Here is a 26,872-nt window from a genome sequence, read left to right on the forward strand (position 1 = left end):
GGACTAAGGGTTTTTCAGAACTTCAAGTGTCTGGAGACCCAGCAGTGAATGTTTTCGCTTCTCTACCGTGACCGGGTTGGGAAGAGAAACAAGGTGTGGTCCTGGCTGGATGAGGGATCTCTAGATCAAGTCTCCCAAGTCCCCAGGTCCTAACCCTGTATGTGCAAAGTGGATGTTCATAAGTGAAACTGTTAAAGCATTAAATGATCATTGACCTTAAAAAAAAACAACCCAAAAACAAACAAACAAAAAAACTACAGAGCATACTCAAATTCATGGAGCTTAAATAGTACACTATTGAATGATGAATTGGTCATTAAAGAAATCAATAAATTCATAGAATCAAGTGATATTTAGAACACAATATCCCAAAACATTTGGGACACAATGAAGGCAGTCTTAAAGAGGGGAATTTATAGCTTTTTATTTATCTATTTAATTATTTATTTATAAGAGAAAGAGTGAGATAGAAAGAGAATGTGTGCGCCGGGGCCCTGCAAACGAATACCAGACCCTTGTACCACCTTGTGCATCTGGCTTACATTGGTACTAGGGAATTGAACCTGGGTCCTTAGGCTTTGCAGGCAAGTGCCTTAACTGCTAAGTCATCCCTTTAGCCTGGAAATTTACAGCTTTAAGTGCCTATATTAAGAAATTAGAAAGTTCACAAGTAAATTATTTAATGCTTCACTTTAAGGTCTTGGAAAAAGAAGAACGAGGCAAACCAAAAACCAGTAGATGGGAAGAAATAGTAAAGATTAGGGGAAAAAATTAATGAAATAGAAACCAACAAACAAACAAAAAATCCAAAGAATCAATGAAATAAAGAGTTGTTTCTTTGAAAGGATAAACAAGATTGATAACCGGTTAGCAAATCTGACCAGAAGGAAGAGAGAAGAGACAAAAATTAATAAAATTAGAGATGAAAAAGGCACCATTACAACAGATACCAAAGACATTCAGAAAATCATAAGGGCATACTTTAAGAATATATACACCTAAGTTTTACATTCCAAAACAAATGGATGACTTCCTTGATTCATATGACCTACCAAAATTAAATCAAAATGAGATAACTCATTCAAATAGACATATAACAAGAATGGAGATCCAAGCAGCTTTCTCCATGCACAAGAATCAAGTCTAAATGGATCCAAGACCTTAATATCAGAACTGAAACTCTGAAACTGCTGGAGGAAAAAGTAGGCAAAACCCTTTGACATAATGGCATAAGCAATGATTTTCTGAATACAACCCCAGTTGCTCAGGACATAAAACCAGTAATCAACCACTGGGACCTCATGAAATTACAAAGTTTTTGTATGGCAAAGGACACTATAAATAGAGCAAAGAGGCAGCCTAGAGAATGCGAGAAAAATCTTTGACAGCTACACATCTGACGGAGAATCAGTAACCCGGATATACAAAGAACTCAAAAAATTAAATAGTGAGAAATCAAGCCAGGCGTGGTGGTTCACGCCTTTAATCCCAGTACTCGGAAGGCAGAGGTAGGAGGATTGCTGGGAGTTCCAGGCCACCCTGAGACTACATAGTTAATTTCAGGTCAGCCTGGGCCCGAGTGAGACCCTACCTTGAAAAATCAAGAAATAAAAGAGAAATCAAATAACCCAATTAAAAATGGGCTATGGAACTAAATAGAGTTCTCAAAAGAAAACATACAGATTGCATATAAACATCTAAAAAAGTTCTACATCCTTATCCAGGGAAATACAAATTAAAACTGCATCAAGATTCCATCTCACTCCTATCGGAACGGCTATCATCAAGAAAACAAATGACAATAAATGCTGGTGAGGATGCAGAAAAAGAGAAACCCTTCTACACTGTTGGGTGGGAATGTAATCTGGTATAGCCATTGTGGAAATCAGTGTGAGGTTCCTGAGATAGCTAAAAATAGATTTACCAATTTACCATATGACTCAGCTATAGCACTCCTAAGCATATACCCTAAGGACTCTTCTCACTATCTTAGAGATATTTGCACCATCCATGTTTATTGGCACTCTATTCACAGTAGCTAGGAAATGGAGCCAGCCTAGCTATCGCTCAACTAATGAATGGATAATGAAGATGTGGTATATTTATACAACAGATTTATGTTCAGCAGTAATGAAAAATGATATATGAAATTTGCAGGGAAATGGGTGGAGCTGGAAATGATTATAGTAAGTGAGGTAACCCAGGCCCAGAAAGCCAAGCATCACATGTTGTCTCTCACATGTGGATCCTAGTTACAAATGTTCAGACTTGTGTGTGAGTTGGAGTTATAGTCGGTAGCAGAGGCCAGTAAACTAGAAAAGGACTACAGGGAGGGAGGAGAGGAAAGGGCTTAAGGGGTTGATATTGTATATATGTAAATAGACAAACAGATTATTGTGGGTGCAATGGCCTAAGCAAGGTCAGGGGAAGTGATTGAGTAAAGAAGTATAAGGGAGGGTTAACCAAAATCCAGGACAGTGTGAAGAAGCCATATGATAACCTGCTTTTTTGGATAATGGCACACCCAGAAGCCACACACTGTTACTAGAAAAATGTCAGTGCCAAGGATGGGATGCCTTCCAGTGAGTTGTTGGCTTGGGAGTTCCCTAATGCCCCCAAATTGCCAAAGCTCTTGGTTTCCCACCAGGAATAGTTGAAAAACCCTGTTGCCAAAGAATCCACATGCCTAGGCTACAAGGTCACCAAGCAATCAAACTGGGGCTGAGATGAAAACCCCCTCTCTGTAAAGAAATCTGGAAAAAACTGTACTGCATAAATCCCTATAGGAGACAGAAGCCATTAGTAGTGAAAACAGTGGATACTGCAATCCTCAAGTTTGGCCAACCAGGCCAAAAGAGCCAATGGGTACAATAGTGGCATGTCTGTTATGGAGGAAACCAACTGGTCTATAATGGACTGGAGACCTGCTCTGTGGAAGGGAATATATGCCTGGTACTGAAACCTAATCAAAAGCTTGTGGCGGGGGAGGTCATGAGCATTAGGAGTGTAATGCCTGCTCTCGTCTAGTTAAATGCATGTATTATGCTCACCAAACTGCCATGGAAGCACTTTACTTCATGTTCATACCTATATATTAATGCTACTCTCACTTTTGGTTAGAGAAGCTTCTCTTTTCAGATGGCAGTGAACCCTGGGATGTCCCAAAAGGCATCGATCGTAGCGCTGAGAAGATGAGGTGGAGGAATGTTCAGCACTCACACATCTCTATCGCATCTTCCAGGGCTCAGGGTCCAGTGTGAAGGAGGTGGCAGAAAGAATGTAACAGCCAAGGGAAGGGTAGGACTGTTTACAATGCAACTGTCCAGACAGAAATTGGCCTCGATATCCATGACCCCGCAGTGCCTAGCAGTACCTTCACAAGACCCTCATAAAAGGAGGAAAATGATGACATCAAAATAAAAGAGAGGCTAATGGAGAGAGGGAGGGGATATGATGGAGAGCGGAGTCATGAAGGGGAAAGTGGGGGAGGAAAGGGAACTATCATGGTTTATTGTCTGTAAGTGTGGAAGCTGTGAATAAAAATGCCTCCTTTATCTGTGTACTTATTTATTCTTTTATAATTCTTTGGAAGTCTGTTTTTAGAGCATTCCAATTCACAGTTACTGATTCTGCTTGGAAAACTGTTTATCATTTGTAGTGGTTTCAGTACTTCTAATTTGAATTCTGTTTTCAAAACCAGTACAAACATTTTTAAATTGCTCTTTCTTTGGCATACATTTCTTCAGCACGTCTGGGAGAGAAAATCTGAATGCCATTGTTTTTTGAGACAACATCTAATAAAACCTAGGTTGGCCTTGAACTCACCAGGTACCTGAGGTTGGTCTTGAACTACCAATCCTTGTATTCCTACCTCCTAATTCTTGGGATTACAGTTATATTCCACCATACCTAGCCTAAAAACTAATTTTCATCCTATTACGTGTGAGATTATATTTGTTTTTTAGTGTACTTTATGTAAGAAATATGCATCTAGATCTCTTTTATGTTTTATAGTTCAACAGAATTGTGAGTCTTTGGAGGGTGAACTCATTTGTAGTCACTATGATTACTGATGTACACAGACTTTCCCTACCATCTTCTGTGTATTTTTTAATCTACTCTCTTTCTTTTCCTACTTTTTATAATTAATATAATCGTTTCAATTTTCTATCTTGTTAATTTCAGAATTATTGTTTGTCTTCTGTTTTTAAGAGCTATCTTTTAATTGTACCACAAGAATTTAAGTGTTGAATATACATACATTAAATAATATGTAAATTAATTTAGTCTCTGTTTTGGTCCCCTGAGAAAAACCAAATCCTTTACTCCTATAATTACATATTGCTTTCTTTTCTCTGGTCATTAATATTATTACTCTGAGTTTTTGGTCTACCTGTTTAATTAAAAAAATACAGGTCTCATGTTGCTGCTATATTTCTGGTGAATAAGTAATTAAGTTTATCCTGCACTTTACTCTTAGCTTTCCCTGTCATTACTGCTTGCGTCCTGGTCTTTCCCCTGATTGATTTTCCTTCCTGCTTTCTTTCACTCCCTATGCTTCTTTCAGCCAGGGTTCAGGATCTCTTTGAGTTTTTGAACTGAAAAAAACCTTTATTTTTTTCTCAATCCAGAATAATAATTTGATGAAGTACAAAGTTCCAGGTCAGTGGATTTCTCTTTTTCTTCTCAGCACTGTAAAGATAATACTTCCTACACTTTAGGCCTTGGTTGTTGCTTGTAAGAAATCTGTTGTTCTACTCATAAGCACTGTTTTTATTTATTTTTATAAGAGAAATGTCATAAAATTTGCATTTTAATCTCTGAATTTCTGCAGTGTCAATAAGGTAGATTTGGTTGTGGAAGGTTGGAGAGATGGCTCAGAGGTTAAGGTGCTTGCTTGTAACATTTAATAACCAGGGTTCGATTCCCCAGTATCCATGTAAAGCTAGATGTACAAAGTAACACATGAGTCTGGAGATCTTTTACAGTGGTGAGAGGCCCTGACACCCATTTGCTCTCTCTCTTCGTCTTACCTTGCAAATAAATAGATACAAACAATAAACAAAAACACTAAAAGTGAGAGATGGGGTTTATCCAGGCTCTACATTTGTCCATCTCCAGTCTATCTTATCTTGCTTCTTCCTATATTAAAAAGAAAATAAGCACTTTATTCTGAGCACTTCTGCTTCCTCCCTAGGTTGCATGACCTACTGAAAGTCACACACTGATGACTTGGTGAAGGCACTCTTACTGCCCTCTCCAGCACCCACTGAGGAAAGGATGGTTCCAAGCAGGCAGGTAGAACGGAGTGGGTGCTGTCCGCACCACTGGGGCCTCACCTCTTCTGGCCCCTCCTGAGAGTGGGCAGCTCTCAGTGGAAGGCTCTCACACTTTCCCCATGCACTGTGGGCAGCATGACCATAGTCCTCAGGCCTTGGCTCAGCTTCTCCCGCTGGTCATCTTCCCAGGCCTCCTTCAACAGTTTGGTAGAATATTCCAGGCTTAAGCCTGGCTGAATTTCATCTGCTCTGTTTGTTTGGGGGGAGCGTGGGAGTCTGGTCATCTTCCATCTTCTTTTCAGTCTCTCCTCTGGCACAGGCGCTCTGCCCTCCTTCCTCCCAGACCTCCTTTTTCTCATTCCTAATAACCTCTTCTCTGAGCAGCCTTCCCCTCGCATTTCAAAAACTTTGGCTGTGAACGTAGTGTTCCTGCTCTGGGATGAAGAGCTGGTTTGGGAAATGAACAGGGACTCTTTCTCCCTCGTGTTTTCCAACTGCCCTTGTTCCTTTCAGGTTTGGGGGGAAGGAGGTGGAGAAAGGGACACACACTTGTGTCTGAGACACCTTCTCCTCATGACATGGCAATGGTACGGACAACGACCCTGGCAGGCTGTCCACACAGCACACAGCACCAGCATGCTTTTGGCCATTCTACGGTATTTTAGTTAGCAGCATTTGCCAGGGTAGGTCTCATGGTTACTGATTTCTGCTCGTCGGGGGTGAGTTCTGCCTTCCCCAGTCACGTACTCTACAGGGATAATCTTTCTTATTTGTAGACACCCAATGTCTGGGGAACCCTGACTCTCTTTAGTTCTTCCCAAGGACCCTGATGAAATCTGTACTAATGTACCCACTGGAACCCATTAGTTCTGGAATAAAACCACCACATTCCCTACAGATTTATCCCTTTCAATGTTGTTAGTGATCACATTTAAACAAATCAGCAAAATCCCCTTTCTCCCCCATTTTTTTTTGTTCTCTCACAAACCTGGGATTATAATTCTTGAATTCTATTTTCACACCAAAGTATGAAAAGGCCTCTTTCCGTATGCATTTTTGTAAAATCTTTTTGTGCTCCTTTCAAGATAAGTGCTTGAAAAAATATAGATGTTCAGTAAATTCAGAGAGAGAATTCTTAAATCTTTTGACCTCATCATGGCATCTAGAATTCTGGGCATTTCTAAGCCCTTGATCACATTTATACTTACTATGATTATAACCCACAGGGCCTCCCTTTTCAGATCTTCTGTGACAAGAGAGCAAGAAACTAAAGGTTTGTCTCAGGCTCAGCATTGGTTCTCTGAGCCCGGGACCGCGGGTGTGTGGTGAGCGTGATTAGGATATAGGGCTGCTGTTCAGGGAAGAGGGACACAGTCGTCCTGGGACTGAGAGGGCCTGAAGCACCAAGTTCAACAAAGCACCTGGAAACCAAGCAAATGCCAATGGTGTGGAACTGGCAGCAGGAAGGGGATGTGGGAGTCGTGGCCCACCTGGACCCTGGCATGCAATGGTGAGGTTGGTGAACTTTCTTCTTGGTCTGTGCTTGCTGGGAAGGCAGACAGGGCTGCTGAGTTCAGCATTTCTGCCCATGCTGTGCCCCCACTGAGGTCCATGGAGGATTTTGATGGGTTAGGAAGGAACTCTGAGTGGGGGTGAGGAGGACCTGTTTTTCCAAAGCTGTTCCTAAGCAAAAATGTAAGTCTGTCCTTTTTGGCAAATGAAGGCACTTGGCCATGGGTGTTTACCCATCAAACACTGACCACTCAGGATGAAATGGGTACCTTGCAATCTGAACGCTATGTAGTATTTTCTTACTCGCACTGAATTCATTCTGGCAATTGCTTGTACATTATCTCTCTCTCTCTTTCCCTTGGGAGCAAGGATGCTCTCCATAAAGCAATCTCAGTGGCTGAATAGCTACTCCAATTATTGCTATGTGGAAACCTGCAGTTTCAAATGATGCCTTCATGCTAAAACTCATATCAATGAATCTACTGGATTTCTTTCCTGGGATCTTTTGCAAAGGATTTTTAGCACAATGTGTTATATCTAGAGATTGTACCCAAATGGCACCTAAATTAAATTTAATAGATTATTTTAAATCTTGCAAGATTTTAGTCTGATTGCCCCATTTTGCTTCATACATGAACACACAAATGATGAGGAGGAAGGAGTCTAGGTAGCATCACTGGAAAGAAATCACTTTACATTTAGACAATCCTCATAGAGACGTGGACAGAAAGGAAAATAATGCCCTTGCACAGCGTGTGAAACTCAGCAAAGATTTGGTATCTTTCCCCTCCTTATCTGTTAAATCATGCAAAGTAGAACTTAAATACTCAGCTTCTAGTAAGGGTTTCATGAAGTGAGAAATATCAGGCATAACCATTGGCCTGCTAATCAGTGAACGTCGAGTGGCAGTGTGAACAGAACCGGGAGGCTGCTTTGCATGGACCTGATTCTCCCATCCATCCGTGGTAGACCTTGAGGCAGGCTTTGTGTCTCTGTAAGAGTGAATTTCCTTTTCTATAAAAGGAAAATAACTTCAATCCTAGTGTAAAAGAGTTATTGTTGAGATTAAGCAGGAATAATTACCATTATAGAGGATCTAAGTTAAGTAGATAATGAAAGGACTAAAAGATTGTTTATGCAAAGTTGTTTATTTTATCATCATTCACAAGTTAAAAAAAAACTTGAAAGTGAACCGTACATCAATGAAAGAATCATTAAATGTATTATTGAATGATTTCCAGTGACATGTTCACAGCCATTATGGGAACACTCATAAAGATTATGCAGTAAAATAAGTTCAACAGAGATTCCTAAATAACACATTGAAAAATATGAACGAAAATTTATATGCAGCATTATAAAACATGTAAAATGTCAATCTGAGAGGTGAGTTTGCTAAATGTAGTTCAGTTGTTGAGTCATATCTTATCATTAAGTTTTTCTATTACATTATAATGCTTAAAAAACTGTTTGTGAGGAGATAGATAGATAGATAGATAGAGAGATAAGGAGGGAGGGAGGGAGGGAGGGCGAGCATGCGCCAGGACCTCTTGCTGCTGTAGATGAATTCTAGATGCATGCATCACTTTGGACACCTGGCTTTATGTACATACTGGGGAATCAACTGGTCCATCAGATTTTGCAAGCAAATGCCTTTAACCTCTGAGCCATCTTCCCAGCCCTGTATTGCTTTTCTAAATAAAAGAGTAGCATTATTCATTACTTTTATTTTTCTAGTTATGGCAGCTTAGAAAACATAGATAATATAAATGATTGTGAAGGATAAAATCATCTTTAATACCACCATTAGAAATTCAACTTACATTGCTTCCTTCTTTTGTATACATTATATGTAATATATGTGTATAAGTACATATTACATATAGAAATAAATTAGCCTTGCTTTATTTTCAATTTACCTGTCAGTCTGCTTCCTGAGCTGCTGCTGGTTCTGCATCCCTTCTTTATCTTTGACCTTTTAATGCAAGCTTATCCTTCCTTTCCTAGAAAATTGAAAGCCCTGTGTCTCACTGAGAAAACTGAATAGCACTTTGAAATGCTCCTTGCCTAAGATAATTCCCAGAGGTGACCTGCGTGACTCTTAACATGTCTAGTTACCACTCTTCTCTTATGGGCTTTACTTCCCTCTAGTACTCCACCCCACCATCCTGGTCACTTCTCTCTAGTTATCACTTAATCCAGTGAGGCTCCCCTAGTCCTCACTCACCTGCAGGTTCCTCTCAGGTGGAAAGCAGGTAAGGAAACTGGTGCCCCGTCAGTTCCCTTTCTGACAAGCATGTATTGACCTTGACTCTTCTGGATTCAACTGGGATATTCATCTGTTCTCTGCCATTTTCTCAGAATTAGATAAACACATATATTTATATAGAGAGAGGCTATCACCAAGAGATACACAGGTACAGCTCTCAGACCAAGGTAGTTCTTTCAGAGCTTTTGTCATTTTGGTCCCTTTAGTAGTAGTTTACATGAAGGGACAAACCTTCCTGATGTTTATTACACAGGCCCAGAACACCAGTGGGAAGAGTATCACTAATTTGGTTCAAATATTTTTATTTAGTATTTATTTAGTTAGTTAGTTTTGAGAGAGAGAGAGAGAAGGAGAAAGAGTTGATATGGGGTGTACTAGGGCCTCTTGCCGCTGCAGATGAACCCCAGACACATGCCACTTGATGAGTCTGGCTCTATGTGCGTCATGGGCATCGGACCCAGGTGTGCCAGCTGTGTAAGCAGATGCCTTTCAGTGGTGGTGGTCTTGCCAATTCCCCAACTAGGCTTTTATAGATGCCTGTGATCCCTACTACAGAGCATCTGCCACAACTTGAGGTGCTCTTCAGTGAGCACCAGAACCGAGCTACAGACAGGGTCCCTGGAGGGTACTCCGTTGCGATAGAGCCTTTGGACAGGAGCAGAAGGAGAACGTGCTTAGAAAGCACAGTGTGTATCTCCTGAATCACTGCCAGATGGAGGTTGTTTTTCTTTCTTTTCCACTAGTTCTCACCCAGGCACAGCTCAGCCTGGAGTAGGTGGTAGAAGAAGTTCGTACCTTTTCCTTATCATTTGTAGAAGGTGAACTGATATTGCAAAGGGTAAGTAAGCATGTAACCACCTGCCTTACTTCTCAGTTGAGTTTCAGTTAAATATGCTTGTGAGTAATTGTTAGGAATGCCTCTAAGAACTTTCTAAAAGGTTGCCTGTGATGTTTTGATTTTAGGGAATTTTTTTTTTTTCTTTTCTGGTTATCATGAAACACTTAAAACTGCAGGTCCCTGTTTTCAATTTAAATGCCTTGGTAAATATACTCTAAAAAATAAGCCAGGAATGGTGATGCATTCCTTTAATCCCAGCACTCAGGAGGCAGAGGTAGGAGGATCGTCATGAGTAGGAGGCCATCCTGAGACTCCACAGTGAATTCCAGGTTAGCCTGGGCTAGAATGACATCCTACCTATAAATAAATAAATACCTAAAAGAAAAAGGCATCTGGCCATTTATAACTAATCATTAAATTTTTTAAAGGACTGCAGAAATATGCCACTATTTCTCAAAAAATAGCTCACAAAATCTATGAAGAATTTTCATAAACTTAAAGATTACTAGAGATAGACTTAATGAAAATTGGTAGCTTACCCATCTATCCATCTGCTAAGAGACAGCATTCCTACTTAAAAAAAAAATTGATAGAATAAAGATGTGAAATGTTCCACATCTTCCCCTTTTGTCCATACTGTGACTCCTGATTAGAGCCAAGATTTGCCTTAACAGGACAATTTGATGGCCATCTGCTCACTATTTGGGTCCTTGCTACATTGTTTCCTGACATTTGCCAGGAGAAGATGCGGACCAGCAGTAGGAACCTTGGCTCCAATGTGATACTGAAAACAACAGTATATGGCTGCTTTCTGTGGTTATGACAAAATGCCATAGGCTGAGAACTTTGTAAAGAAAAGAGACTTATTCATCTTACAATTCTGATGAAAGTTCAAGATTAGTTCTCCTTACCTGTTCGGCTGCAGGTACGGGCTTCATGCAGGTAGTCTCACTGCGGCATATGTAGAAGAGATTACATGGGAAAGCAGAAAGTCAGTCAGAGAGACTCCAGGGTTACATTTGCTCTCTTTTTTATAACCATCTGATATTGTGAGAATTAACGTGGGTCCTATGAGAACTATGTTAATCCCTTCCAAGAGCAGTGCTCCAATGACTTAATGACCTTGCACTCGTCTCTACCTCTTAGAGTCTGTTTACTTCCCCAAACCAGCACAGTGAGGCCCAAGCATCCAGCAGGAAGCCTTTGGGGATACAGTCAAGCCACAGCCAAGCCTCAGCAGAAGGATGTTTGCGTTTGACCATGATTCCTATTACCAAAGGATCAGCTGCAGACTGGGTAACTCTTCTTCAGCTGAGAATCAGAGCTGAACTGCAAACAGTGCTTCTTACAAATAGACAGACCTTAGTCCACGAGACACACCTTTAACTAAAGACGTGGAAATGGATAAAATCATTAAATGGACTATGCAAGGAAAATTCTCCAGGTAGCATGCTCGCTTAAGGGAAGGTTATAAATCGCAGAGTATAGTGTTCTATTTCACTTAGAACACCCAAGATAAGAGGGAAGGCTGACGGCACACCGAGGCAGCGGGCAGCGGGCGGCGGCGGGAGACGGCGGGCGAGGACAAGAGTGCTTGAGAAGACGGGCGTGACTCAGCCTGGAGTGGGGAGCTGGCTGCTCAGCGCATCCTGTGCTTGAGGGCAGAACAGCTCCTTCTGCGGAATGAAAATTCCTACACTTGTTTGGCCAACACTGAAGCTTGGTCTGTTTATAATCATCCACAGGGAAATTCTCTGCAGTCAGATGACCAGTCAGAGGCGTGAGGAGATTCCCTTGCAGGGAAAACAGAGCTCCACATGTTTGTTGACAGCTTGTTTATGAAGCTCTTGGGCAAAAATGGTTTGGATGGATCTCCGTGTACACCACTGCTTTAGCTGTCTGACCTCCACACAGGATGAATCATTTGGGAGAACAATGTGATTCTGGCAATTAGAGGACTACCCATTTATGACTCCCATCCCTTTTTTAAAAGTCTCTTGACTCCTATATCTCAACCTCAGAAATATGAGGTGAGGAAAAATAAATTCTTAACTCCCACTGCCAGTTTTTGATAGAAAATAACTTTGGGAGAGCAAAGAATCAGAGGAAGATAAAATATGTCAAAAAAACTTGGTAGAACATACATAAATTTCTTACAATTTATAGTGTAGATTAAAATTATTAGCTTCTATTCGAGGTTTTATATAATTACATTGTATTCAATAAACTTAAAAATAGTCTAATAATTCTTCATAATTAACTTGAAAGTCTAAAGAATGCAAATGTATGGGCATTGTAAAAACAAAATATGGGCTCATTTCCGTACGTATCACTAATAAAGGATGAGTCATTGTCAAAATATAGTGCATGTGTTTTAGCCTAGTAATTGGTAAGTTTTATATCAGAAATATTGTTGATGTACATATGTGTCACCATGATGAAGAATGGATGAGTCAACCCCAACACAAAGCATTAATAATAGGTTAAAGAGTAATTCATATTTATAAAAGTAAAAATAGCAGCAATTAAAAGTTACAAGTGATTCAAGGCATCAAAAATGACAAACTAATAATGTACCCCTTCCCTTCTGATTGAAAATTTTACAATCTGTGTGTGCATGTACACTGGAGCTTTATAGAGTGAGGACCTTGGGTGTTTGTCCTACTTTGAGAAGAATACTTGGAATCCTCAGTGCAGTCGGAGAGGATGCTAACTTTAGTCTGTGAACATCAAGTCCTGGTCATACTTACTACCTGTCAGGAAGCTATGAGCGAGTAGTGAGGAGTAAGGTCATGTGGAATTATGGATCAGCTGCTCACAGAAATTCATAAATGGACTTTGAGGTATTTTAGCAAAATCATACGGACTATGTTACTAGAATAATTGAGATAGAATGTTCTTAGTTCAGGAGGGAAGAGAAAGATCTTGTTGGAATCAGTGGCTCATTTCTTACCAACCCTTAAGTTTGAGAAAACTGAGCCCTGGAGAATGAGATAAAGAATTGTGTAACACTCTTCTGCAGTGACTTGAGCATTACGTGTCAGTGGACCACATCTAAAGATGCATTTTTAATAAAAACTGTGCTGAAATGTCTTTGCCTTTTAGCCAGATAGATTATACTCACACCTATTAAGTGGTCTTCATCATAGCTACTAATAGTAGTTGTTATAAAATATTCTGATGAAATGGTTTTGTGAGAGTGGAATTCTTGTAGCTAAATTGCATAATTCTAATCTGCGCCCTGGATCCTAACTTTGTGTGTGTGGCTGTGGTGGGGTGGGTGGTGCATGCCTTCCTTGTGCTCACTTGCTTGGGATGCACTTGCCTGTGTCAGCCTCTTTCACCTATTGTTTGAGCCAAAGTCTCTTATTGATCCAAGTGGTTTTTTTTTTTTTTTTTTTTTTTACAAGCTTCTGGGATTCTCACAGAAACAGGTATTTTTAGAGGGGCTTAGATTTTCAAGTATTGTCAACTTTTCTTCTGGGAAATAATTTTTCTCAGAAGGATCACATGAGTTCTTGCCCAAAGTGCCCAAGTGCCCAGAGACGTTCTCCAGTCTCTTCTATGAGCTGAGCTTGACAGACGTGTGTGGCCAAGCCTGCTGTTTATGTGGGTTCTGCAGACCCACACTCTGGTGCTCCCCAGTCTCTTCAGTTGCCACCTCACTTCTCAGTGCAGTGGTCCAGCTTTCTAATTAATGCTTCTAATCGGAATAAGGAAAAATGCTATCTTGCAATTAACTGTCATGTTTTAAAACAGGGTCTATGTATATATGGATTTTTGTAGGTAAAAAGTTGTGAAATTATATCTTTTTTATAAATGGCATACAGGAAATTATTACATAGATTTTGAGACACCATTTTTGTTATACAGGAAAGGCTTTTTTATTTATAAAATCAGTTTTATATTATTATTGGTTTTAATAATAATACTTTATATGTTCAATATTTTTAAGCTTGCAGATATTTTGATTCATCTTTTTTATTATAATCTTTTTTTAAAATGTTTTCTTTTTCAGGGAAGGGTCTCATTCAGCCCAGGCTGACCTGGAACTCACTCTGGAGTCCCAGGCTTGTCTCAAACTCACAGTGATCCTCCTACCTCTGCCTCCCAAGCGCTGGGGCTAAAGGTGTGCACCACCACACCTGGCTTGATCCATCTTCTTTAAGATAATCCTTACCAAATTCCTCTTACGTAGGCAGAACTCACAGTCAGATTTCATTTATTCATTTATACTGTCAATGGCCCATGTCAAGCATGAGGAAACCAGGACTTTGAGCAGTTACTTAGCACAGAAAAGGCAAATGTCAGAAACAGGAGTGCTGGAGTTAATTCTTGAGCTCCTGGTTTAGTAGTGCGTCTTTGTAATGTGATGTATCGTGACATAGTTCAGATGAGGTATAGCGTGATTATTTCACTTTCTACATTAACTTTGTGAAACAACATTTCCATATAAGCAGCAACTAAGCTCAGAGTGTTGATCAATTATAAAACCAGAGATCAGACAGCCAGACAGTCTACCGGGCTGCCATGAGGTATGCTGCTGGGCCCAAATCGGACTTCACAGGACTTGTTTATTACATATGCAATTTCATAACCTCTTTACTATTTTTCTTTGGAAACTACAGATAGGCAGAAACATCATCCCTTCCCATTTTGAAGCTTTCTATATCTTGAATTGGGTGGGTGCCCCCTTCCTAATGAGCAAATCCCAAAGGTCTGCATGACTTTTCATTGCATATTCTCCAACATGTGGCTGTCTGCCCTCTGGGATTCTCGTAGAAATAGATACTTTTAGAAGTTCTTAGATTTTTCAAGTACTGTCAACTTTTCTCCTGGAAAACTATTTTTTTTAAAAAGGAACATTTGTGAGTTCTTGCCCAAAGTGCCCACGTTACCATTCGGGAATAAATTAAGTGCCTCCAATATGGTCCTTTCTTTAATGACATATGCCAAGTACTCTGGGTAAAAGGACATGAAGAATAAAATAAAATTAATTCACCTACTAGTAAAGTTGGCAAGGTCTTCGGGTGTCGATCATTTAGAAGTGCAGTTCTTACTCTGGTGGAATCACCTGGGAGCTTGGCAGTCTGGACACTCCAGAGGGCCATCTTAATTGCTTTTCCCTGACTCTGAACAGGCGCGCAGGTATGGATCAGGAAGACCGGAGTCCTGACTCACAGCATATTTTCTACTTAGCTACATGGAGCATGGAGAAAGTGGTAGAAAGCCCCAATATTCTTGGGCAAGGGTGCTTTTTGAGAGCAGAGGAAGAAAGATGGGCACTAGGCTTCATGTTTAGAACAAGGTCACTTCTCTCTTCTTTCACACTTGGAGTACTGAAAGCCAAAGAAATCTAAAAACATGCAGTCTCCCTGGATTGCCAGAAAATATAAGGACATATTAATTTTATTAACAACATATTCTTAGGGCAGGGGATAGGGCACAGCAGTTAAAGGCACTTGCTTGCAAAGTCTGATGGCCTAGGTTCAATTCCCCAGTACCCACATAAGTCCAGATACACAAAGTGGTGTATGTAGCTCAAGTTCATTTGCAGTGGCAGAAGCCCCTGGAGTTCCTCTCTCTCTCTCAAATAAACAACAACAAGATATATATATATATATATATATATATATATATATATATATATATATATATATATATATATATATATATACACATGGCTGGAGAGATGTCTAACAGTTAAGGTGCTTGCCTGAAAAGCCTAAGAAATGATGTTCAAATCGCCAGGACCCACGTAAGCCAGACACACAGTGACACAAGCTGTGAATGTCACACATGTGCACAAGGGGGCGCACACATCTGGAGTTCCTTTGCAGCGACTAAAGGCCCTAGTGTGCCCATTTTCTCTCCTTCTTTCTCTGCCTCTTTCTCTCTCTCTCAAATAAATTTTTAAAAAATTTAAAAAGAAAATGCATGCTTGCATTTAACAGTTTTCATCCTTTCTTGTGATGGGCCAGTATCTCTCCCCAGCACTAGGGATGGAACCTTGGACTTCATGCATGCTAGGCAAATGCTCAATCACTGAGCTATGCTCAGCCACCTTGGTAGTTCCAAGTGCTGGCTAACACTAGTCCTAGGTGCTGGTATCACTTTCTTTGGCTGTTAAAGTGGCACCGTGCGGCACTACGACTTTCCTCTATTAATGTACACAGCCGTTACAGAACTCGCTTCTTTGTTTCTGTAAGTGACAGAGCAGAATTTAACTCCAGCCACAGGCTCCTGATCTTTTGTTTTTAAGCACTATGCTATTCTACTCTGCCTTCCAGTTACATAAAAGAATGGGACCATAGAATTCTTTTTTGCTATGTGTTTTAGACAAACCCCCTTTAAAAATGATTATTGCTATTATTATTATTTGGGTTTTTTTTTTGAGGTAGGGTCTCGCTGTAGCCCAGGCTGACCTGGAATTCACTATGTAGTCCCCGAGTGCTAGGATTAAAGGCATGTGGCACTACATCTGGCTCTAAAATGATTATTATAAAACATTTACTTAAACTGGTTAAACAAAACACTCCACCTGCCCCCCCCCCCATCCGAACATAAGCCAGGCTTTTGACTTAGAGAATATGGTTTGTGAGGTGAGAGTCCGCAGAATTGCACCCGATGGAAGGCACAGGCTCCTGGATCTGACAGACTTGGGGTCCTCTGTGTTCTGTCCAAAGAATGGAGAAGGTGCTTTGCCAACTGCCAAGAAAATACCAAGGAGGCAACACAGCTCTGCCATCTCGTGACAACAACAGGGACCAGAATATCTGTGTGGGTGAGAATAATGATCAACCCAAGTCATCACACCGCAGAACGACCCCACCAGGCAGGCATGGAAGACCTTTGGGAGAGTGAGACTTCTCTGTGTAAGGCTGAATGGAAGGGTTTATGCTATGCCAAACATGCTCAGATGCAAACACTGGGGGCCCTGGGTCAAGTGATGTGTCAGCGTGGGCTCAGCACTTAAAACCCGCATTCCGCCTGCTGTAGGTGGCTGTAAGTGTGTCCCTCTGCTCTCTCTTGCCTGGCAGGTGACTCACCCTCTTGTCAACGAAGCCATGCTGTGTGCACTACCCTCCTGTTAGTGTTCTGGAGTCACCTTGCTTATCCAGTCAACCATCATGTTACTGTAAGTCTTGTGTGCAGATGACTCTTATTTAGCTTAATAGCAGCCCCACATCCTGAGAATAGTGATGGACAACTTAGGCGTGCCAGAGAAGCTGTACGTTACTTCTTCTAAGTGACAAGGCGGAAGTTTGTCGTAGGTGTTACGTGCGCCGAGGAAGACAGGGGAGTATAGGAAGAATCTGCTTCAGTGCGTGGTTCCCGGCGTTCACGGGAGCTTCGGAACTTCTCTCTCACAGGGAAGAAAGGCCTCCTACACATGAGAAGTCTTGGCACCTCCTGCTCCTGTTTGCCGTGAGTCTAAAAGTGCACTAAAAATCAATTCCATTACAAAACACTGTGCTAAGGGAAAGAAGTCAAACACAAAAGGGTACTTATTGCATGATGGCATCTATGTCAGATACCCACAACAGGCAAACCCATGAATGAAAACCAATGAAAAGTAGGTGCTTCGTTGGCACAGGGATTTTTCTTGGTGGTGAAACTGATCTGGTGGTAGGCAGAGCCTATGGTAATTAAGCAACATCAGGCACCCACTACAAGCTATTGAATGGTGTACCTCCAAGAGGAAAATTTGGTGAGTTTTATAGTATGTGAGTTTTCTCTCAACTAAACCAATTTTAAAATTCATGTAGAACAAGAGAAAGAAATGTCACTTTGAGCTGGGCATGGTGGTACACACCTTTAATCCCAGCACTCGGGAGGTAGAGGTAGGAGGATCACCATGAGTTCAAGGTCACTCTGAGACTACATGGTGAATTCCAGGTCAGCCTGGGCTAGCATGAGACTCTACCTCAGAAAACCAGAAAAAAAAATGTAACTTTAAAATTAAGGAGGAACAATGCTTTTGAAAATGAGGTCTTAAAAGGACTAGTTTACAAAGCAAATCTTTTCAATAACTTTGTGAGTATAAAAGATTGTGATCTTTGAGGCAGGTACAGAGAGAGGCAATGAGAATATTTTCTGTGTTTATGAAAACACAATGATGTGAAGTTGAACTTATATGAGAACTGGAAAGCTTGAAATAGGGCTGGGAATGGTGGCACACGCCTTTAATCCCAGCATTTGGGAGGCAGAGGTAGGAGGATGCTGAGAGTTTGAGGCCACCCTGAGACTACATAGTGACCTGGAGGTCAGCCTGGGCTAGAGTGAGACCCTACCTCAAAAAAAAAAAAAACAAAAAAAACCCTTGAATTATAATTATAATTATATATAATATAATTATATAATGGCTGTAGGTGGTCAAAACGGAACTGATGATGTGGCCAGCAACATGTGGACCAGTGAGTCACTCAGGCAAAAGACCAAGTGGACATTAAGAATGCAGACAGACACACAAAATACAAGATAAGATACAAATACAATGATCAGCACAACAGGCTAAATCATCAAAAAAACAAACAAAAAAAAAAACATAACCAAGCGATATTTTTCTGAGCAAAAACAAAAGCCTAAAACTTTGCATAAAACATTGCTGAAGATAGACTTTTCAACAATATGCCCTGTGATATTTTTATGTAAGCAAAACAAGGTTTTATAGAAAGCATCAGAACAGGGTAGATTGTCTGGCTGCAAAGGAACACACGTTAGACCAGAACAAATTTGTCTCAAAGGTAGTCGACCAGAAGACACTGGGAGAAATGGCACGGAATTCCAGGAAAAACTGCCCCGACACAAGTGCTCTTTCCTGGCCAAGTTGTCATATGTGTTATGGCAACAAAAGACATGTTTTTGAGAACCGAGTAAGCGCCCAGAAAATTTGAAGCATTTTTTTTTTTTCTTTTTACAAGTATCTGAGTAAGATGGCATGGTCTGAAAAACAGTTTGCTATATGACCAAGAAATTATAGTTCTGGAATTTATCCCAGAGGATGAAACTTGCTTCACACAAGACCTGCATGAGGACATTCATAGTAAAGTGTGGTCATTAAAAGGCCGTAACTGGCCGGGTGTGGTGGCGCACGCCTTTAATCCCAGCACTCGGGAGGCAGAGGTAGGAGGATCGCCATGAGTTCAAGGCCACCCTGAGACTCCATAGTGAATTCCAGGTCAGTCTGGGCCAGAGTGAGACCCTACCTCAAAAAACCAAAAAAAAAAAAAAAAAAAAAAAAAAGGCCATAACTGGGGCTGGAGAGATGGCTTAGTGACTGAGGCACTTGCCTGCGAAGCCTAAGGATCCAGGTTTGATTCTCCAGGTCCCACATAAACCAGTGGCACATGTATCTGGAGTGCGTTTGCAGTGGCTAGAGGCCCTGGCGTGCCCATTCCTTCTCTGTCTCTAAGAAATAAAAAAATAAAATATTTAAAAAGTCTCTAACCAGAGATAGTTGAATGTCTTTTAAAAAGAATACTCTTACACCGCGGTACATCCGAACCATAGACTATTGCTCAGCCAGAAACAAGAAGAGCCAAGGCTGGGCGTAAACCTTGGTGTTTGAGGTTCCCGGGCACTGCCCGCTCACTGGGCTTAGGGGCCGGAAGGGATAACCTTGGAAGATGACCTTGAAAGAGGCTTCTCAGGTGGTGATAGGCTCCTTTCACTTGGACATATGTGGAGATTTCCCCACAGGGTCTTATTCTTTTTCCACAGGTGTTTGCACATTCTCATCTTACCTCAGGCTGACCAGGGTCCCTGCCGAGGGCACAGTGAGAGATGGTTGCAAGAGCTTAGGACCTCCAGCTTTAGTTTAGCCAGTGAAATTTTCACTTAGCAGCTTAATATTTTGTTGGAAGACAGTGTGTTAGTAACTTTTATTGTGGCTGTGACCAAAATACTTGATAGAAGTAACTTAAGGGAGAAAAGATTTGAAGGAGTGTTGATAGGCGCAGCTCCTCCCATACACGAGGGAGCATGTGGCCCCAGCTTCTCACATCGTGGCCAACCAGGAAGCAAAGAACACAGCCTCGGTCATAAAGCAAGACCCCATGTCCCAAAGGTTCCACCGCCTCCTAACGAAGGTGACCAACTGTTAAACTACATGAGCATACGGGAAACATTCCAAGTTAGATTATAACAGATAGAAGAATTTGTACCTTAAAAAAATTAAAACAGGACTGGAGAGATGGCTTAGCTGTTAAGGCACTTGCCTGCAAAGCCAAAGGATCCAGGCTTGATTCCCCAGTACTCATGTAAAGCCAGATGCACAAGGCGGTGCATATGTCTGGAGCTTGTTTGTAGCAGCTAGAGGCCCTGAAACACCCGTTCTCTCTATATATATTGGCTCTCTCTCACTCTCAAATGGATAAATAAATAAAAATAAGATATTTTAATTAGAAAAATCAAAACAAAAATATACTTGCTAATTTCAATAGGAATGACTTAACCAGTTCTCTGTCATGGGGTATTTGAGTATCTGTCAATTATAATTTACTATAACTACCTTCTCTTCCTTTGCTACCTGACTTCTGCCATGTATAGGTTTACAAATATCTCCAAAGGCCCATGTGTTAGATCTTCGTCCTGAGTTGGGCATTTTTGACAGGTGGTGGAAAACTCACTGGAGCCGTGTCTTTGAAGGGGGCTGTGGGATCTCCCTCCCCAGTGTGGAAACACCCACCATCTTTCACAACATAGCTGTGGGGTGAGTAGTTTGACTCCACTGTACATTTCACATGTGTGCCAGACACAAAATCCTTTGGACAACTGAATATGGCTTGTGACCTCTGATAGAAACATGGGTCTACTCCAATGTTCCTTTTTAACACCATCAAAAAAAACAGTGAGCAGGAATTTTGAGTTTCACAACCATTTTAATGTGGGTGTGTTTCATTAGCATGAGTTATTTTCCTTGAGTTTCATACACTGTGGGAAACTGTCAAATCCAACTGTGTGTGTGTATGTGTGTGAGGTACATGGGTGTGCATGTATGTCTGAGAATGTAGGTTCACATGTGTTCATGTGGGAATGGAGGCCAGAGGTCAATGTTGGATGTCTTTCTAAACCACTTTACATTATTATTAATATTATCATTTCATTATTGGTTTCTAATAATGAGAACTTATATGTAAACATACTGCAAATTGGTCCAATTCCCATCAGATTATTCTCTTTTGTTCCCCCTCCCCTCTCCTGCCCCCACTCCAGTGAGGGCCTCCTCAGCAGGAGTGTCAGCATTCACCGTAGGGTCCTCATGACTCCACTCAGTTCCCGTGGGGACAGGGCAATGCCTCATAGTAAACCTTTCCACCATTTGGCTCTTATATTCTTTTTACCTCCCCACACTTCCACGTTTTCTGATCCTTAACAGTTATGTTAGAAATATTATTAAGTGTTGAGCTCTCAGAAGCCTCTTATTTTCTGCTTTGATGAGTTTTTTTTTTTTTTTTCAGGTAGGGCCTCACTCCATCCCAGGCTGACCTGGAATTCACTAGGTCGTCTCAGGCTGGCCTCAAACTAACGGCAATCCTCCTACCTCTGCCTCTACCACACCTGGCATTTGATGGTTTTGAGTCTCCTTACTGTCTACTGCCACCTCCATAGAGAAGCTTCTCTGGCAGTGAGAGCAGCCCTCATATTTAATTGACCACTTCCTCTGTGACATTTTGTGGGTGCTGGCAGGTGTGATAGAGATGACTCATTCAGTGCTAGGCTCTCCGCTTTCTCCTCTTGCCATACTGATGGGTCTTGGGGCTCTCAGGGTACCCACTGCCATCTGTAAAATGCAGATTCTCTAACTAAGTATGAGGATAACATTGATCAAAGGGAACAAACATATATATTTAGGTTTTAAAAAAATTTATTTACTTGAGAGAGGGAAAGAGGCATATATAGAGAGAATGGATATGCCAGGATCTCCAGTTGCATGTGCCACTTTGTGCATCTGGTTTACATGGGAGAATTGAACCTGGGTACTTTGATTTTGCAGGCAAGGGCCTTAACCATTAAGCAATCTTTCCAACCCTAGAAGGTTTTAAAAAATATTTCATTTATTTATTTGTAAGGAGAGAGTGATAGGGAGAGGGAGAGAATGGTCGTACCAGGGTCTTTAGATGCATTCACCACTTTGTGCATCTGGCTCTATGTGGGTACTGGGGAATCAAACCTGGGTTGTTGGGCGTTGCACGTAAGTGCCTTAATCACTGAGCCATCTCTCTAACCCATTAGAAGGTTTCTTGTTTTATGATTATAACCTGTACATTAGAAGTAGTTGTTTCCCTCTAGGGTCTATAACTTTTCAAGCCATAGGCTTCTGATGTGGTTCTCAGTACCTGGTATGAATTCCCTGAGCACTTCCTATCCAACCAGAGAGCAGCTGATTACCCTCACAACCTATGTGCCACCATTGTACCAGTGGGTACATCTTGATTGGCTGGTTCATTTTGTAGTTTGCAGCATCCACTGTTTGTTCACACTGTTAATGACTCTTTATCTCCCATGCTGCTCCCCCAGCTTTTCCAGTACTGTGGTGGCCGGCCAGCAGGAAGAAGGCTTCTATCTCAGTTTGAGCTTGATTGCTCAGTGACCTGGGACTGCAGCCTGTGTTCCCCTTGCTCTTTGAGAGGAATCTCTCACTAAAGCTTGAGCTCACTGGTGTAACTAGACTAGCTAGCCAGTGCTGGGATTGCAAGCACATGCCAGCACACCTGATTTTTACATGGGTTATGAACTCAGGACCCCATGCTTATGCAGCAAACACCTTACCAATGAGGCTATCTCTCCATCCTCAAAACCCTACAGAGAGAGAGAGAGAGAGAGAGAGAGAGAGAGAGAGAGAGAGAACAAGCTTCACTAGCTGCTGCAAATGAACTCCAGATGTATGTGCAGCTTTGTGCCTCTGGCTTTGTACGGGCACTTGAGCACTAATGCTTGGTCTCTAGGCTTTGCAGGCAAGCGCCTTACTGGCTAAGCCATCTACCCAGCCCCCAGAAACCTACTTTCCATTTCTCGTCTTCTGAGGTTTGCTTCTTGAAACATGTGGACCCCATTAGCATGGGGGTGTCCCAGGAGGCTATCCTGAGCAGCTGGATGGATGGCTTTCCTACCAAGCCTTTCCATCATCTACTTCATCACCACTGAAACAGGTTACATACCTCTTCTTTCCTAATCATTTCCGAAATCTATTTCCAGGTTTACATCCATTCATATGTGTGTTAGAAGCAGCATGCTAACCTTTGACAACTGGCACTTGGAGGACTGTGGGAAAAGACAGACATATGTCATAGCTGTTATGCCAGTAAGTATGTTTAGAAATGTAGAGGACCGTCATGATGAAGGGGTGAGGTTAGGAGTTGCGTACTCCCTGGAGGTTAATTCATAACAAAGATGTAAGGTAGAGGTGATGTAAGGAAAGGAAACAATTCTGAGGAAGAGGCTAATTACCCCCAGAGCTGGTTGTAACTGAAGGGCTGATTATAGCTGGGAAATTACCTTCCTTTGATTCTCATGCATTTAATGGTGCTATAGAGAAAGAGTTGGGTGCCCTGGCTTCTGTCCAGGACAATAGTATTTAAAATAATGGTGCTTGGTTCTGGAACTGAGTTTGCAGAGTGGGAGATGGCTCACTAAATCCCCTTTATGCTCTTTTATACCTTTTATGTTCAATGATTTCAATGTGTTTTTTATCCCCTGAGTCCCATGTGTGTGTGTGTGTGTGTGTGCTTATGTGTGTGTGTGTGTGCATGCATGTGTGCGTGTATGTGTGTGTGCATGCATGCTCAGGTGTAGGGTAGTATGGCACAATTGCAGCTGAAGCCCAACTGAAGGGTTGCCAGAGCGTGTTCTGTCTGGACGTCCATGATGGCTACATGACCAGTGGTCAGCAAGACTTTCAGATTCTTGTCATGGGAATGTTTCACTTCAGTCATCTGTGTGTACGTGGTTTATATTGCCTTGCAGAATCGAAGAAATAGAGTCCACAAGTACAAGCTGACTTTTGTTTCTAAAAATGTTTATGCTCACCAAATGCTTAGGTCATATTCATTCTTAAAATTGTTATACATATTTATCATCAGACCCCTCAACTTCCTTTTTTGTCATTATTATAGCTAGGACTGGGAATGTGCCCAAAGACTTGTGGGTTAAGGCTCAGTCCCCTGGCTGGTGCTATTCCAAGTGGTAGAAAGTGCAGAATGTTGGGTTACTGGGAGGTCTCCTGGTTATTAGAAGCATGCCCTTGGGGATAACAGGTTCCAGTGCCTTCTTCTTCTTGCCATTCCCTCTCATGAGGTGAACAGTCTTCTCTGCTTTGAGTTTCTGCCATGACATCCTGGCTCCTGTGAGCCAAAACAATGGAGCCACTCAACCTTCTGCTGAAAAAAAAAAAAAAAAAAAGAGTCATGTTGAGTGACACTGAGATTTGGCAGGGATCTTTAAGCAATGTCCTCAAATGCCCAGCTCTATGGTTTTCTCATCTTATAAGCAGAGACAATGCCACTTTCCTTATTGTCCTAGAGCTTGTGGAGGGGAGTAGTCATGATCTACAGGAGAATACAAGGAATTCCTCCTGAATTCCACTAATCTGTCAGATTAGACTCTGATAAAACTCTCTAGGGTACTGACAGCTTTCTCTTAAAGATAACCACTTTGGAGTAGTTGGGAAAAGAACCTTTCTCCTGCTCTTCAGCTGCAAGAGAATCCTCCAAACCTATCCACTCCACTGCGCCCTTCAACTTCCAGCGCATTCCTCCTCCAGAGCAATGCTTTGAAAGGCTGCAGCTCCAAGGACTGGCTCTGCATGAGCTCTGAGTGGAAATGACTTTCTAAGTATCTTGACCACACCTCTCCCAAAGTCCTTGACCTGCCTGAAATAAGGTGCTAACCATATCTTTCACCACTTCAAGGTCAGGACAAACCCAGAGACATGTGAATCTTCAGGCAGGATACTACATCGGAGGGGCTGAATATGATATTTTAAGATATAGTGCTTGAATCAGACATGGTGTTTTACACCTGTAATCTCAGTGCTTGGGAGGCTGAGGTAAGAGGATTGATGCAAGTTTGAGGCCAACCTCAGCTACATAGAGTTCCAGGCCAACCTGGGATACAAAATGAGACCTCCAAACCAAAACCCAAAACCTATTCAAATCAAATGAAATCAAAACAAAATCCAAAAGACATCTCTTCCCCCAACACTCAGAGACGTTCTTGGCTGTGGGGACTGCTGGAACACCAAGGGTTTCATGTGCATGCCTCTCCAAAGAAAAATGATAAAATTGTCTGAGGTGCAAAACTTAAGTCTTGGAGAGTTTACAGCTGTCACCACTACATCTTTTTCTTTCTCTGGGGAGCTTAGTTGAGTGTACCCTTGAAATGGACTTTTAAAGTTTCTTCAATCTCCTACAGCTTTCTCCATGAGAAGAGCTCTGCACAATGGGATCTCTGCACTAGCTACCTGTTGCCCTGAGTCTAGTACTGCTAATCACAGTGCTAATTAAAAACCTGTGCAATGTGCAGACCAATAAATTCAGGCATATGCTTAGATAGAGTCCTCAGCTACCAAAATGAGTCGAAATAGAAAACCTACCTATTGGGTCTAAGGTTCAAATGTTACTTCATTTAGTTGGAAGCATTGATTCCCATCCTGTAAAAGGAATGAAGGTAGGCTAAAAAGAACAAAGGAAAGAGGATAAGAAAGAAAAAACAAAACACAAAACAATCTCACACACATCTCAAATGTTATTATGGCCCAATGTGCACAAGCCCATTGCTGCTATCTTCTCTGTTTTCTGGCTTAATGGTGAGAATTATTCATCAAAACACAAAACACTTTGGTTGGTAAACGAGCAGTGCTCTGCATTACTGCATTATGAGGGTTAAGAAGTTGAGGTCCAAAGAAAAAAACACACTACATTTTTAAGAGGAATGTCAGGCCTTTGATTTCATCACAGTAATTTGCCAGGGAATGGTATAGGACATTCAAAAGATAAACTTGCCCTTAGAGTCTAAAACTGGAGGTTAAAAAAAAAAAAGAACAGAAATTGGGGCTGGGAAGATGGCTTAGCAGTTAAAGACATTTACTTGCAAATCTTCTGGGCCTGGGTTCAATTCCCCAGCTGCCCACATCAAGCTGGATATGCACACATTTGCAGCAGCAAGAGATGTTACTTGCCCCCCCCCCCACATATACACAAATAAACAACAACAACAAAAAAAACATTTTAAAAACCAGAAACTCAAGAGTCATCTTAGGGTTTCTTTTTTTGGTATAGAAGTCATAAAAACAAGCCATAATGATAAAGCTAGATTCACTGATTATTCATTCTAGATAGACAATGAAGTATTTAGGACAACCAGTAACTACTGTTTTGTAATTCCTTCCTTTTTGGTTTTTCAAGGTAGGGTTTCACTCTAGCTCAGGCTGAGCTGGAATTCACTATGTAGACTCAGGGTGGCCTTGAACTAACAGCAATCCTCCTACCTCTGCTGGGATTAAAGGCTGTTTTGTAATTCTTTTTAAGTATTCCTGAAGGTTATCTAGGTTCTGCCCACAAGTTATCTTTTTCAGAAGGGTCTGCTACAGGAAGTTTGGGGGAAAGGAATTCCTTCTTGAGTGTGCAGGAAAAGCACGGGGCATAAAAATTAAACTTCCATATTCAAGGCTGTAGTTAAAACTTTCTATCAGGCACCACAAACAAAACAAAAATAAAAATAAAACAACAACAACAACAAAATCTCAAATGGGGGATGAACATAAATGTGAAACCTAAAACTAAAACAACCTCATACAAGGTATAGGACATAGTCTTCATGACTTGTATTAGGCCACAATTTCTTAGATAAAGTCAAGATGGTAATCCATGAAAGAAAAGGTGGTCAGTGGAAGCCTGTCTATGTGAAACAAGTCAGTTCTCTAGAAGGCACTGCTAAGAGATTGAAAAACATCATAGGAAGAGAATGTGGTCA

This window comes from Jaculus jaculus, chromosome 16, assembly GCF_020740685.1.
Source record: "Jaculus jaculus isolate mJacJac1 chromosome 16, mJacJac1.mat.Y.cur, whole genome shotgun sequence".
NCBI lineage: Eukaryota > Metazoa > Chordata > Mammalia > Rodentia > Dipodidae > Jaculus > Jaculus jaculus.